The 13,801-nt window shown below is 33.1% G+C and overlaps 1 long non-coding RNA gene across 1 annotated transcript; it reads right to left on the reverse strand.

The window, feature by feature from the left end:
* Positions 1-4,204: 4,204 nt before the first annotated feature.
* Positions 4,205-9,486, reverse strand: LOC143082822 (uncharacterized). Its single transcript, XR_012980480.1, has 3 exons — positions 9,232-9,486; positions 6,344-6,472; positions 4,205-4,382 (listed from the first exon to the last, which is right to left on the reverse strand). It is a non-coding gene; the product is annotated as an uncharacterized LOC143082822 (long non-coding RNA).
* Positions 9,487-13,801: the final 4,315 nt, after the last annotated feature.

Raw genomic sequence — 13,801 nt, forward strand, 5'->3', positions numbered from 1 at the left:
CAAAGTGCAGAAACAGACAAAGGCCACCATTGATTTGATCTTCACTTGACACACACAGTGAAAATATCCCGCACCCGTAGTCGAACTTCAGCTGGCCTCTAAAAAAATGGTCACTAGTTGAGTGAAAATGGACGTCATACTAAACTAAAAAAACATATAAATAAACTGAATTTACAAGATCAACAAAGGCTAGAGGCCCCTGACTTGGGACAGGTGCAAAAACGAGGTGGGGTTAAAAAACGTTTAGTGAGATCTCAACCATCCCCTGGACATTAGGTTTTTGAGTAATTGCCGCTGAAATACCCATTTTTCCATGATATGGATCTGCCCTTTAGTCGGGTTGTTGTATATTTGACACATTCCCCATTTCCATTCTCAATTTTATCTTGGATATATATATGGCGTATAAATCTCCCTTTGGATACGAAATTCCAGAGCTTGCATTTCCTATCATGATTTTCCTGATAGAGTGTTGCTGCTTACAAAGAAGCTATTAAACCCAAAGTTCCAAGTGGCGAAGTTGAAGTCGTCCCATCGAATATTTTACGCATGTCATGAGTTGGTTGACCGTTATTGTGTATATTTCGCAAATGACGACGGATAAGTTCCAAGTTCGTAACTACAGTCCCGTCTTCTTTTCTGAGAACGTGAACTACCGAATGATACTTTTCGTCGGATTTGAGCAGAATCTGATTACTCACCTGAGACACCGGACTTTATGAGGGTTCGTACTGCTCAGTGTTTAGTTTTCTATGTTGTGTTTTGTAGACTGTTGTTTGTCGTTTGGTCGTATTTTCTTTTTTTGTTTTTGTTTGCAATTACATTGTCGGTTCATTAGTAATTACCAACACAACGGGATCCATGAACTCTGACAATATCAGTAAAATAGGTCAACTATTTTTGCATGAGTTCTTGCCCTTGAAATACTAGTATACACTTTTTGGGTCAAAGATATTTATCAATTTTCCAGATTTTATCACTATGATGATATACACATAACTTCGTCGTTTTTCGTGTTTTGTTTTTGTGCAATGAAGATGTAAGTTTTTGTTCAACCTATGAGTTTTATGGGAACTACCATTTAACTTCAGGGGGTGAGTGATTATGTTTTCTTTCAAAAAAAATTTATTCTGATCCCCAATTTGATGAAAAATATATTGTGGTCAAGCAGATGACAAAAAACAATATTCTGAATCCAGATTTTCCCCATACCTTATAGTGTTAAATTTTGAAGAAAAAAATAATTTGATTAACAGTGTCGAAAAACTTAATGGTTGCTCCCTAAATGTCAAATTGGTATTATCTGCCTCTTTCTCGGTAATCTTTAGGGATATGGTATCGGTTATCTACGTCTGTGCGTATTTTGTATCTATTTTTAAGTCAACCGAGATTGTAATTTTTGCGTCTGATTTTGCATATCAAGCTGTTATGTAGATGGAATATGGTGTAACAAAAAATGTCTATAATCAAACTGTAAATATTTAGTGCTAACAGAATAGTATTAATGCATGGTTATACAAAGCAATACTTGTAAGAACACAAAAGAAAAATATGAGTGAAAACATTGGTCTCTAATCTAAGAAGCGACAACATAAACATTACAAAATAGCACTCCAGGCATGCCACATATACATCAGTCATATTTCATTTGTAAGATTTCCTTTTGTAAGATTTCCTTCTGATAAATAATGGTCACAGTTCGATTTGATTTTGATAAAGGGAAAATACTATTAGGCATTATATGGAAAGATATATATTGAGATAACATAAATTAGGCCGTTAGTTTTCTCATTTGAATTGTCATTTCGGGACCTTTTATAGCTGACTAGGCAGTATGGGCATTGCTCATTTTTGAAGACCTATATTTGTTCATTTCTGTGTTATTTTGGTCTCTGTTGGAGAGTTGACTCATTGGCAATTATACCACATCTTCTTTTTTTTTTATATCTGAAAAGCTTACGAAAAACCTTGATTATCAAATCTTTATGGAAGGAAACTTGTTAGTGCCATATATATATATATATATGCGAATGTGAGAATTGAAGAACTCCAGATCAGAATTCGAAAAAGACGTGTTAGCTATATGGCAACATTTCACAAAGCAGTCATTGCATGTGCTATCATTATAATGTTAGAGACATGTTTGCAGTATATTTATGAGTTTTAATATCCCTATGCCGGTAACTCCCGCCTTTTTTCTTCACTCTATGTGTAATCATGCAACATGAGAAAATTGATTTAAGCTTGTCGGAAGAACACGATTGGTGTTTCAGGTGTAATAAAAGCGAAGCTAGTAAATAAGTCATATAATAAGTAAAAAAGAGCGAAAGTTTTTGTCTTAATGGCTGCATTTATAGACAAATATTTTCCCTTTCAACGCATAAGATTATGAATATCGAAGGAATTTGTGAACTTGTCGACGCATTTTTGTTATGTTTTCAAGAAAGTAACGTCGTTCAGTAATGCGACAACTAGAGGGTCAAAACCCAAAAAGACAATTATTTCAATCATGGGTTACCATTTGGACTAACAAAATTATTTTCTAGTTTACATAAAAAAATTTTAAATGTACATTGACCCGTTTAAATATATCTATAAAGAAAAAAAATATAGGGACTGCGTGTTTATAACTATCTTTTTTTAATTTTTTATTCGGTTTAGAATACAAAGGGAAGATCTTTTCAATACTTAAAACAGTTTTAATAGGATGTCTCTGTTATGCAAATGTTATCTTTAAATTCAAAATCTTACAAAACATTTGAGGTTAAAATAAAATTTTAAATTGTCAATACATTATTTCTTGATCTATCACATGTCATGTACACCATTGAATATCGCCCCTTGAATTTGTTTATCTTTGCTGGTATACCATTCGTTTTCTCTCATGAACTGTTCTATCTCCCTATACTTACCATGACATATATAATTTAAAATACATATTGTCATTGTCCTTTGTATGCAGTCATAAACCAAAAAGGCTCATTTTGGTACGTAAGGTATAATTTCGCAAACCAATTAAAATATATGTATAAACTGCTGTTGTATTTATTTGGTTTATTAAAACACGACAACTTCAGTAAAATTACAAGACAATCTCGTATGGAGAACTTTTCAAACATCAGTATTTTTTTCATTTTCCAAATGCATTTCGTGTACAACACGGTAGTATATGGTTGTCTGTTAATTCAATTTGACCAAAACCATTACATTACTTTGCCTTTATATAATAAGATAACTTCTTATAAGTAAATCAACTAAAATACTGAACTTCCTTATTGATTACAGATCAAAAGCTCATACACATCAAACGAAAGCCGAAAACAACTGTCATATTCCTGGCATTGAACAGGCATTTCCTTACGAAGATGTGATATGAGTGCCATTGAGACAACTCTCCATCTACATGTATATATAAAATGTTTGCTTAAACCTAGTTTTATATCTAGCTTAACCTCTCACTTGTAGGTATCACAGTAAAGGCAGTGTGTAATCAAACTACTAGTATCTGATATTTACTGTCATTAACTCTCAAGATTTGTTTCAGATTCTGAAGAGCCTTATACAAAGAGCTAATGTCCTTGTAGTTTTCTCAAACGAACGAAGTTAGAAAGACGAACTCAATGTATTTAACCATAGTTTTCTATTTTGCTTTCTAGCATGAATTTTAATTTAGACATTTTCCTCATGATTACTTAATCTTCATTATAACTCAATTGGTTTGAGTCAATATAATACTTCCATGGTTTGAGGCAAGTCTATATATCATTTCTGATAAGCCACGCCTCCCTACTAACCTAATATGAAATATACACGGTCTCTTGGCGGACGCTTTTAACCAATCATATTCTTAGAAATGTATAGGAGGTAGGATAAAAGATAATTCCATGGTTTGAGGTAAGTCTATATTATCATTTCTGCGCCTATGTTTCTTATGTACGAATCAAGTAATGAGACTCGGATTTGCTTACTACATTTAGGAGTCTCAAGTTGGAGTCAAATCAAAGGAATTTTCTGACTTATAATGTATAACTGATTGCATTTGAGATTGCAAACATGAAAAAAAGTTTGACAGAAAGAAAATGAAATAACATATATAAATTTGCCACTATCCCTCCCAAAAACCCAGATTAATGGATTTATAGTATAATTGCGCATACTGCATTTTTAACGCCGCAACTTGCCATTTAGTGCATATAGACAAAAATAAATGAAAAATATTTAATATTAAAACAAATAAGTGGTGTCAAATATAGAAAACAATTACATGTATATCTAGAGGTTACATGTGAACAGTTTGTTGATTTTACAGTTTGTGTTTATTTATTCTTTTGTCTCATCCTCAGCTAACATCTTTTTCAACAAGGCAACAATCTCCCTTGTTTCTGAAAAACAGAAGAAAAATCATTAATTGGGATGGAAAGAAAAATCATTATTTTACAAATACTGACATAACAGCCACTTTTCTTTACCTGTATTAAATCAATGTGTGTCTGCATACACCATAGAATATACCACAATGAATGCATGCACAGAAATACCTGTTTATTTTTTCGGAACAGCTGAATTATTTTGAGTTTTTAATTCTATGCTACAGTCACTTTTGTTTATTTATGAATATGTAATGGAAATACATTCTTGTTTTTCGGTACTGCATCCCTTATCCTTGCTTCCGTTTGTAATATGACCTTGTCTGTCTGTCTTTTACTATGTTATAACTGTTTATATTCCAAGGTATCTACAGCCTTCTCTCCACAGGCACTTGTCTCAGATCCCCCCTGCATACTTTAATATAACACTGACAGGCACTTGTCTCAGAATCCCCCCTACATACCTTAATATATATATATATATATATATATATAACATCTACACACGCTTAAAAAAAAAAAAAAAAAAAAAAAAAACACGTGTCTCATGTCTATCTCTAGATTAGCCTTCCGTGACAAGGTAACACTACGACTATTGAAGTTATATTTTTATATAGCGGATGTGGTCGAGTGGTCTAGAGCGCTGGACATGAGGCTAAGCGATTGGTGCTGTAGTGTATCAAAGGTGTGAGTTCGAATCCCGCTGAGGGACGAACAAAAAATTGTCAATAGAAAATCTAACTCTAACACTGTTTGGAGTAATTTTCAGACTTATATATATATATATATAGGGGGGAAAATCTGAGACAAGTGCCTGTGTAAAAAACGCTTAGATGTTGTCTTTTGTAAAGTATATTATTCTTAAGTTATAAATAGATATAGGAAGATGTGGTATGAGTGCAAATGAGACAATTCTCCATCCAAGTCACAATTTATAAAAGTAAACCATTGTAGGTCAAGGTACGGTCTTCAATACTTCAACAACCTTGGCTCATACCGAACAGCAAGCTATTAATGCCCAAAACAAATTCTATTGTAAAACCATTTATAAGGGCATACATACACCACCAGCATGGGGACACATTCTACTGCATCCACATATATAGCATGAACAACAAACAATAAAGTATGATATATGTTAAATCCCAGCAAACAATTCCAAATACCAATCTTTGATACTTGAAAGATATTTAAGGCAACAGAGAAAATAGAGTTCACAAAAGAGGCCTAAGTGTAAACATACGAGGGAAGGGATAACATTTTTGTTTTATTTGTGAAACATTAATATCCTGGTCTTCATTATAGTCCGTTTGACTTCTATAAATCTTCAAAAAATAATTCTTAAAAATTCATTTTTAAAGATAAATATTTTTTTTCTTCATGTATGTTAATGTATGATATATACGAACTCTGACTATGAATATCATAATTTTAAACCTATAATCAAGAAAGTTACTCATTAGGTCTCTATGTTACTTCAATTTATTTTAATATAAAATACTCAATGGAGTACGTATGAGTAGTGTAACAGCCTTCCATTCAAAACAAAAACATTAGACATGTGCTCTAAACCTGTTTCATTGTACCATGTGACTTTACTCATTTAAATAACTCTGGTCATGTGATTACTGAGCTTTCTGTATTCAATGAGAAATACAAAAGCATGCACACATGACCAGAGTTATTTAAATGAGTAAAGTCACATGGTACAATGAAACAGGTTTAGAGCACATGTCTAATAATTTTTACAAAGACAGGTACTTGAAATTCTTGCCGATAAAACATTCCTTGCATTGAGGTGAGATATTGTTTGCTCCGTGTTAAAGGCTCGTTGTGTCCTTTGGATGAAGAACAGCAATCAAAGCGCTGTTCCTGCTTTTTGTGAATGTGTGTGTGTGTGTTTTTTTTCTGCTATGCATGTACTGATTTTTTGTCATGTACATATTCTTTGGTTATATTATTATCAAAACATTTACCTTTTCCAGCACAATAATTGCAGCACATGTCGCGAAGTTGTGAATAGGTTGAACTAGTGCAAATTTCCATGGTTGTATCCATACCATGGCAGGCAACTGGCTGCATCACATCATCACGCGTACAGGAATCTAAAATGAAAAGAAAATAACCAAGAACGCCCTAAAAATACTTTGACAACTTGTGAAGCTTGTTTAAGCAAGTTTAAATATTTGGAAACACTTTAACACTATATGGATAGAGGTATATTATTGTCGAGCCTGCAACTTTTGCTCGACATAAGGATAGTGATCCGGCGGGGGCGGTGGCGGCGGCGGCGGTGTTAGCTAACTTCTTAAAAGCTTTATATTTTAGAAGGTGGAAGACCTGGATGCTTCATACTTTGAAAAAAGATGCCTCATGTTACGAACTTTCCGTCAGTCACATGTCCAATGTCCTTGACCTCATTTTAATGGTTCAGTGACTACTTGAAGAAAAAGTTCAGATTTTTTGTAATGTTAAATTCTCTCTTATTATAAGTAAAAGAATAACTATATTTGGTATGTGCGTACCTTGCAAGGTCCTAATGCCCGTCAGACAGTTTTTACTTGACCTCAACCTCATGTCATGGATCAGTGAAAAAGGTTAAGTTTTGGTGGTCAAGTCTATATCTCAGATACTGTAAGCAATAGGTCTAGTATATTCGGTGTATGGAAGGACTGTAAGGTGTACATGTCCAACTGGCAGGTGTCATCTGATCTTGACCTCCTTGTCATGGTTTAGTGGTTATAGTTAAGTTTTTGTGTTTTTGGTCTGTTTTTCTTATACTGTATGCAATAGGTCTGCTATATTTGGTGTATGGAATGATTGTAAGGTGTACATGTCTAGCTGACAGGTGTCATCTGACCTTGACCTCATTTTTATGGTTCAGTGGTTAGAGTTAAGTTTTTGAGTTTTGGTCTATTTTTCCAATACTGTATGGAAATATTTTATGATCTATATGTCAGTCGCACAGGTTTTATTTGACCTTGACCTCATTTTCACGATTCATTGCTCAGTGTTTAGTACTTGTGTTTTGGTCTGTTTTTCTTAATTTATAAGCAATAGATCAACTATATTTGTTGTATGGAAGAATCGTTAGCTGTACATGTCTGCCTGGCATGGTTCATCTGACATTGACCTCATTTTCATGGTTCATTGGCCAATGTTTAGTTATTTTGGTTAATGTTGAGTTTATGTGACAGTTGTAATAAAGCTTTATATTTAGGACAATCAACATAATATCAATGATTAGTAAAGAAGGCGAGACATTTCAGCGTGTGCACTCTTGTACTGATACATTTGTGAATTGAATAAATTTCTGTCCTCCTACTAACATATTCTGTATCAATATTCTAAGTTCCAGATTCAGGCCGGGGGGATGGGGGGGGGTGGGGGGGGTTCATTGCCAAACTTACTCGTTATTTAGACTTGTCCAGTGGTTTTATTTCAATTTGTCCAAAAATATATTTGGGGTAATAAACACGAATTTAAGGTAACTATAGTTATTCTTTCAGATAAAAAAAAAATATAAAAGTAAACTAGAGATGCCAGAGTACGGAAGCCAATTTAGGACCTTCCAGTCCCTTTACCTAAATTTTAATTAAAAATAACGTTAAAAATAACGAATTAATTCGCCCTAACAGATTAAATTTGTGATTAAGAATTTCTGGAATTAGTTATAACGGTTTTTACATTCGTTAGTACGATAACGAATTATAAAAAAAAAAATGGACAGCAAATTCAATTTGATCTGTTTTCACAATCTTAATCAGTAACCCCGAATTACAAAATAAATGTGATATCAAATTACAGACATTCGTGAACTTAATTCGTGATACCAAATTCTATAATTTCGTGATTAAGATTTAATTCGAGATATCGATTCGAATTATCTTTTTGAGAGATCCTAAATGTGTCTCCGTACAAGAGAGCATATATACTAGTAACACTATCTGCCAGGGTTGCGTTCAATATCGTAACGGCTATGTAGTGCTACGTAGATTTTTGTCAACTGAACGAGTAGCTAGCCTAGCTGCTATCATGGGCAATATCAGTGTAGCAGCTAGGCTAGCTACAAATTCAATAGTCATAAATCTACGTAGCCCTATATAGCCTCTACGATATTGAACGCAACCCTGGGTCTATTTAATATATTTAAGTTGTGCGCACAATATATTTAAATTGTACGCACAATATATTATTTTGTGCGCACACAATATAATTTGTTTTCTTTGCATGTCCCTACCGGGGCTCCGTACAATCACGATTCCTACTAAATTTCAAAACATTTCTCTTTAAGTCTAAGATTGTTGGTACTTTGAAAAAAAAAAACAGTGGTTGCTTGTAGTTTTCATTTTGTTTGTTTAAACAGAATACAATAAGAAAAAAACATATATCGTTTGTAAAATAAAACCTTTCCAAACATCATTCATGCCAAGATTGAATAAAATTTGCCATGCATTTCAGAAAAATTCTGTAAATGTTATTTCACACATATATGTTTTTTATTGCAACAATGTGCCACTAAAATTCCATCGACTGCTTGCAACTTATCGGTTCAATTTTGCCACCAGATCAAAATTGAATGAAAATTGTTTGTAGAATGCTCCGATCAACAATACTTTTAATTAAGTTGCAAATTACTTTAAAAAAATATTACTCCACATAAAAAAGTTCAATATTTAATACAAATCCTACTTTTTATTAACAATTATTCAAATAAAGTATAAGATAATAATTTATTTTTGCATCTTTTCTAGCATTGGTACTGTCAGAGATATATGATACAATTATATCATATGTCTCTGGTACTATTTTAGAAAACTGCTTTTAAAATTGTATCATATCCCTATAATCATAGCATACTTACCAGTCCTTTTAGCAACATTTGCCTTTTGGTGTACCATGGGTTCCTCTTGATTTCTTACATGATTCAATGAATATCCTGTTGCTGCACCGAGAAAAAGAACCACTACAATAGTCAGCTTCATCATTTTTATTTTTTACCGAAGACCTTCAAGTTATAACCTTCTATGTCAGATCGCCGTAGCTAAATGTATACTCAACTGCGTAGCTAAATGTACTCGACTGTTACTATATCGGTATATATAGTGTTACTATGTCGCCCACGGAGGTCAGTCAAACTGGTTTTCTATAAGTTTAAAAACTTTCAAATTTTAGATGAAAATGATAAATCTGTTAACAGCAGGTGTGTAATAAACATGGAGTTGACAAAAAATCATAAAGTACACTTCTCTTATGTTTATGAATTATAATTTGCAAATGAATGACATAAGTATATCTATATTTCACATTTATAGGTCTTTTAAAGCAAATATTTGTACGGAGCCATACAATGCTCCACTGTATATAGGAAGAATTTAAAGGCACTATTCTAATAAAGAAATCCTATTAAAAGGTCATATCAGCTTTCAATGGTGACATTGAAATATTCATAATAAAAAGTATATTCACAAATGTAGAAAGCTTTTCACGAAATAAATGTTAAAACTTTATTTATTTTTGAAAACAGCTATGCATTTTCAAAAAACAGTGTTTCACTAGTTTTAAGATTTAAGAAGTCACTTGTAAACGATCATAAAACTATGGTTAAATAAAAATGAAGGGGAGGGGATTAATACACACACATAATTAAACATTGTACTGAGAAAGGACAAGGTAAGATAAGGTACGTTTTTGCCCGCAACACCCCCCTCTCCCCCACACTGTTTTCTCATTTTCTTGTTTTGTTTTGGAAAGCTACTTATCACGTTAAAATATTCCCTCACCTGACCCAGATGCTAAAATTAGTGGTTTTGAAGTTCATCCAAACAAACTTTAAACCTCAGGGAATATTTTACCATAATAAGTAGCTTTCCAAAACAGAATTTGAAAAATGAGAAAATAGGGGGCCAAAAACAGGCCTTATCGTACCTTGTCCTTTCGCGCAATTTCATTTTGAATGTCTACATGTTTGTATGATGCATTTCATACAAACTTTAAAATAAAAATTAGCTTAAAACAATTTTAAAGGGGTTTGGAGAGTGAAGTCAGTGTTCGTGTTTGTAAACAAACCATGATTATAACAAATATTTCATCAAGCTAATACCCTATTATAATATTTATCTTATTTCTGTGTCGTAAAATGACTATGGAAAACTACCGACTGACTTACATCATTAAATATTTGAAGATTGTCAGATTAAATTTGAATGTCATTTTAACACCTGACTTGATTTTCTAAAGAAATGGTATTGTCAGTAAATAAATTGACCTTATAGGCATTAGCTAGCAATAAATTCTATTGTACAATAATTAACCAGTCTTGCGAACACAAGAAAATGAAAACATTGAATTTAACACGAAAATGTTCAGAATCACGCAATATCAAATAAAATTTGTTACACTTTTGTTTAAATATCAAATAACAACTATACGTGATGAACAAAACCAGAGACATATATACACATGTGTATATATGTCTCTGACAAAACCAATACAAATAAAAACCTGATATTTCATTATTCAGAGAATTAAATAACTATAAGTTAATGTTATTTGATATGCTTGAAAACTGATATAAAGAAGGAAAAATGTTTGCCAAACCTTTTGTAATAATTAAATACGAAGGGGAAAAAACTTTGTCATACGTCGTTATTACCTTTATTGATAAAGCATCAGGTTTCTCACATACTCATTTAAAATTCTTTTTATATCAAAATCTTAAATATACACTAAAATTGAGAAACGAAACGGGGAATTTGTCAAAGCGACCAGAACCCGACCATAGAGCAGACAACAGCCGTGCTTTATGGTCGGGTTGAATGACCATAGAGCAGACAACAGCCGTGCTCTATGGTCGGGTTGAATGACCATAGAGCAGACAACAGCCGTGCTCTATGGTCGGGTTGAATGACCATAGAGCAGACAACAGCCGTGCTCTATGGTCGGGTTGAATGACCATAGAGCACGGCTGTTGAATGAACCTATGAATGGCACATCTGCTTTTAGAATATTTGTTGTGATGCTGCAAAACATTGAGGCGTTGAAATATTTTCATTTATACGACTATAGTGTTCGTCCATGGTGAGATTGTTTGTTGTGAGACTATATATAATCAAATATTTAATCTGGGGCGTGTTTTATTGGTCTCTTCTGTACATCACCAGAATGTCTTCTGTTGAAGAGTTCAAAAAAATGAATCTGGACCTCTTCTGGAGATATTCTACGGAAGATCAATAAAATAAAAAATTAAATTGCCGTCGAATACAGCAGGTTCTTGTTATGTAGGATGAATTGAATTAAGTTTACGATTTTTTTTTAGAAAATTAAGATACGTCCAGTACAGTAGACCATGTAGAGTAGAAGGACTGTAAAATTGTACTCTGTTCGTTACAATTTTCTTTATGCTTTTCTTCAATTCAATGTTGCTAAACAAATCAGGCTTTATCCCCCACTATTTGATTTTTAAGAATAATCTTATCCTGCACAAGAATTCGTTAATATTTGTCTGGAAAATGACTCGGATAAATTTACAAAAAGGACATCTTAGTCTATCTATTTATTTTTTAAAGTAACCGAACTGGATTATTTTTGTATAAAGCAAAGCTTTCAGAAAGTTCTCAAAATCATTTTTTTCTGGTGGTACCGGTCCTTGAAGAAAATCTTATCCGGTCCTAACTATTATTTCTAATGCAAAATTTCGATGGACAAAACCTTCGGACTACCACTTTTCAAATGCTTTCATTATATACCGATCCATATGTTAGTATGCAACGTAAACCAGACGTTTCCTATACTTTTCTTTTTAATAAATTTTATCAGTTGGTTGTGTACTGATTGATACTTCAGTCTGGGAGAACAAGATTTATTTTAGAACTAGTTGCAACTAGCTTTGAACACTTCCAGTAATTGCAAATACTCTTAGTTTGATGTTTTGAGTCTATGGTCTTATGTCAGTTGGCCGGTTTCTTTTGAGTATCTCGTACCGACCTTTTCAGTTAATTGCAACTGATTTGCACAGGTTGTTCTTATATGGTACTGCTACACTACTGTTTCAGCTTCGAGGAGGATCGAGCTCTCACAAACTAGTTGTTGTACTGTTAAATCACTGTCCCTGGTTACGAAATGGTTGGGATCCCGCTACTATGTTTAATCCCACCACATTCTGTATGTATGTGCCTGTCCCAAGTTAGTAGCCTGTAAGTCAGTGACTTACAGGCTACTGACTTGGGACAGGAACTCGGTGGTTGCCGTTTGTTGCTGTGTTACTTCTTTGTTTTTCGTTCACTTTATTTTATACATTAATTAGGCCGTTAGTTTTCTCCTTTGAATTGTTTTACATTTGTGATTTCGGGGGCTTTTATAGCTCACTATGTTGTATTGGCTTTGCTTATTGTTAAAAGCCATATGGTCGGGTGACCTATGGCTGTTAATTTTTGTATCATTTGGTCTCTTGTGAAGAGTTGTCTCATTGGCAACCATACCACATCTTCGTTTTTATATGATCAACTTCTGCCATATTCTTTATGAACCTGTCCCAAGTCAGGAGTATGTAGTTTAGTGTTTGTCGTTGGTTCATGTCTCAACTCATATTTGGTATTTTTTCAAATTGTTTTGTTTTGTATAATTAGACCATATTAGTTTTATCGTTTGAATTGTTTCACACTTTCATGGCGTTTTATAAACGGCTTTACAGTATCGGGTTTAATTTATTGTTGAAGGCCTTACGGTTTCCTATTATTGCTTCCATCAACTACTTCATATTATGATAGTTGCGTCATCAGCAATCATATCACATCTCTTCGTTTTAATATTATATACCCGACTTTTTCTCTCGTGTTTTCCTGAACATGCATGAAATATTTGTCACTGGGCGTTAAAAATTAGCATCAATTTAAACTTGTGTTAGATAAGAAAAAAACATCTGATATTTATTTATTTGTTGGGATGGGGGACAGGAGATTTTCGTTTATGAATATGGTTGCCTGGTAAGAGCAAAACAAAAATAGGCATGATTAGCGACAAATTAAAATGAATAATGATGTCCTCTTTCCTTTTTCATTCCTCATCTATTGATTTAAAATGACTACTAGCCCAATCATGAGTATTGAAATTAGCGTTAATCACTAATGAAAATATAATAAAAAAAATGTAAAAAATTAAAAGTTCAATAAAATTGTAAAGTTTAATAAATAAAAGAAAAATTGAAATAAACTAGCAACCTCAATCAGGCATACGCCGGAAAGTAATCTTCAAAACGTTGATGGTTTTCTGTACCTAAAGAAGAATCAAAATTCCATCTCTAGAATTTCAAATAGTTGTCCCTTAACTGTTACTGTCCGTGTAGTTCTTATATTCATCCAGCTTATCGTCCTACAGATATGTCCTACAAAGGCTGTCATACCATAAAAACGTTTATAACAAAGCTCACATTCAAG

This window comes from Mytilus galloprovincialis, chromosome 7 (assembly GCF_965363235.1).
Source record: "Mytilus galloprovincialis chromosome 7, xbMytGall1.hap1.1, whole genome shotgun sequence".
In the NCBI taxonomy this organism is placed as follows: domain Eukaryota; kingdom Metazoa; phylum Mollusca; class Bivalvia; order Mytilida; family Mytilidae; genus Mytilus; species Mytilus galloprovincialis.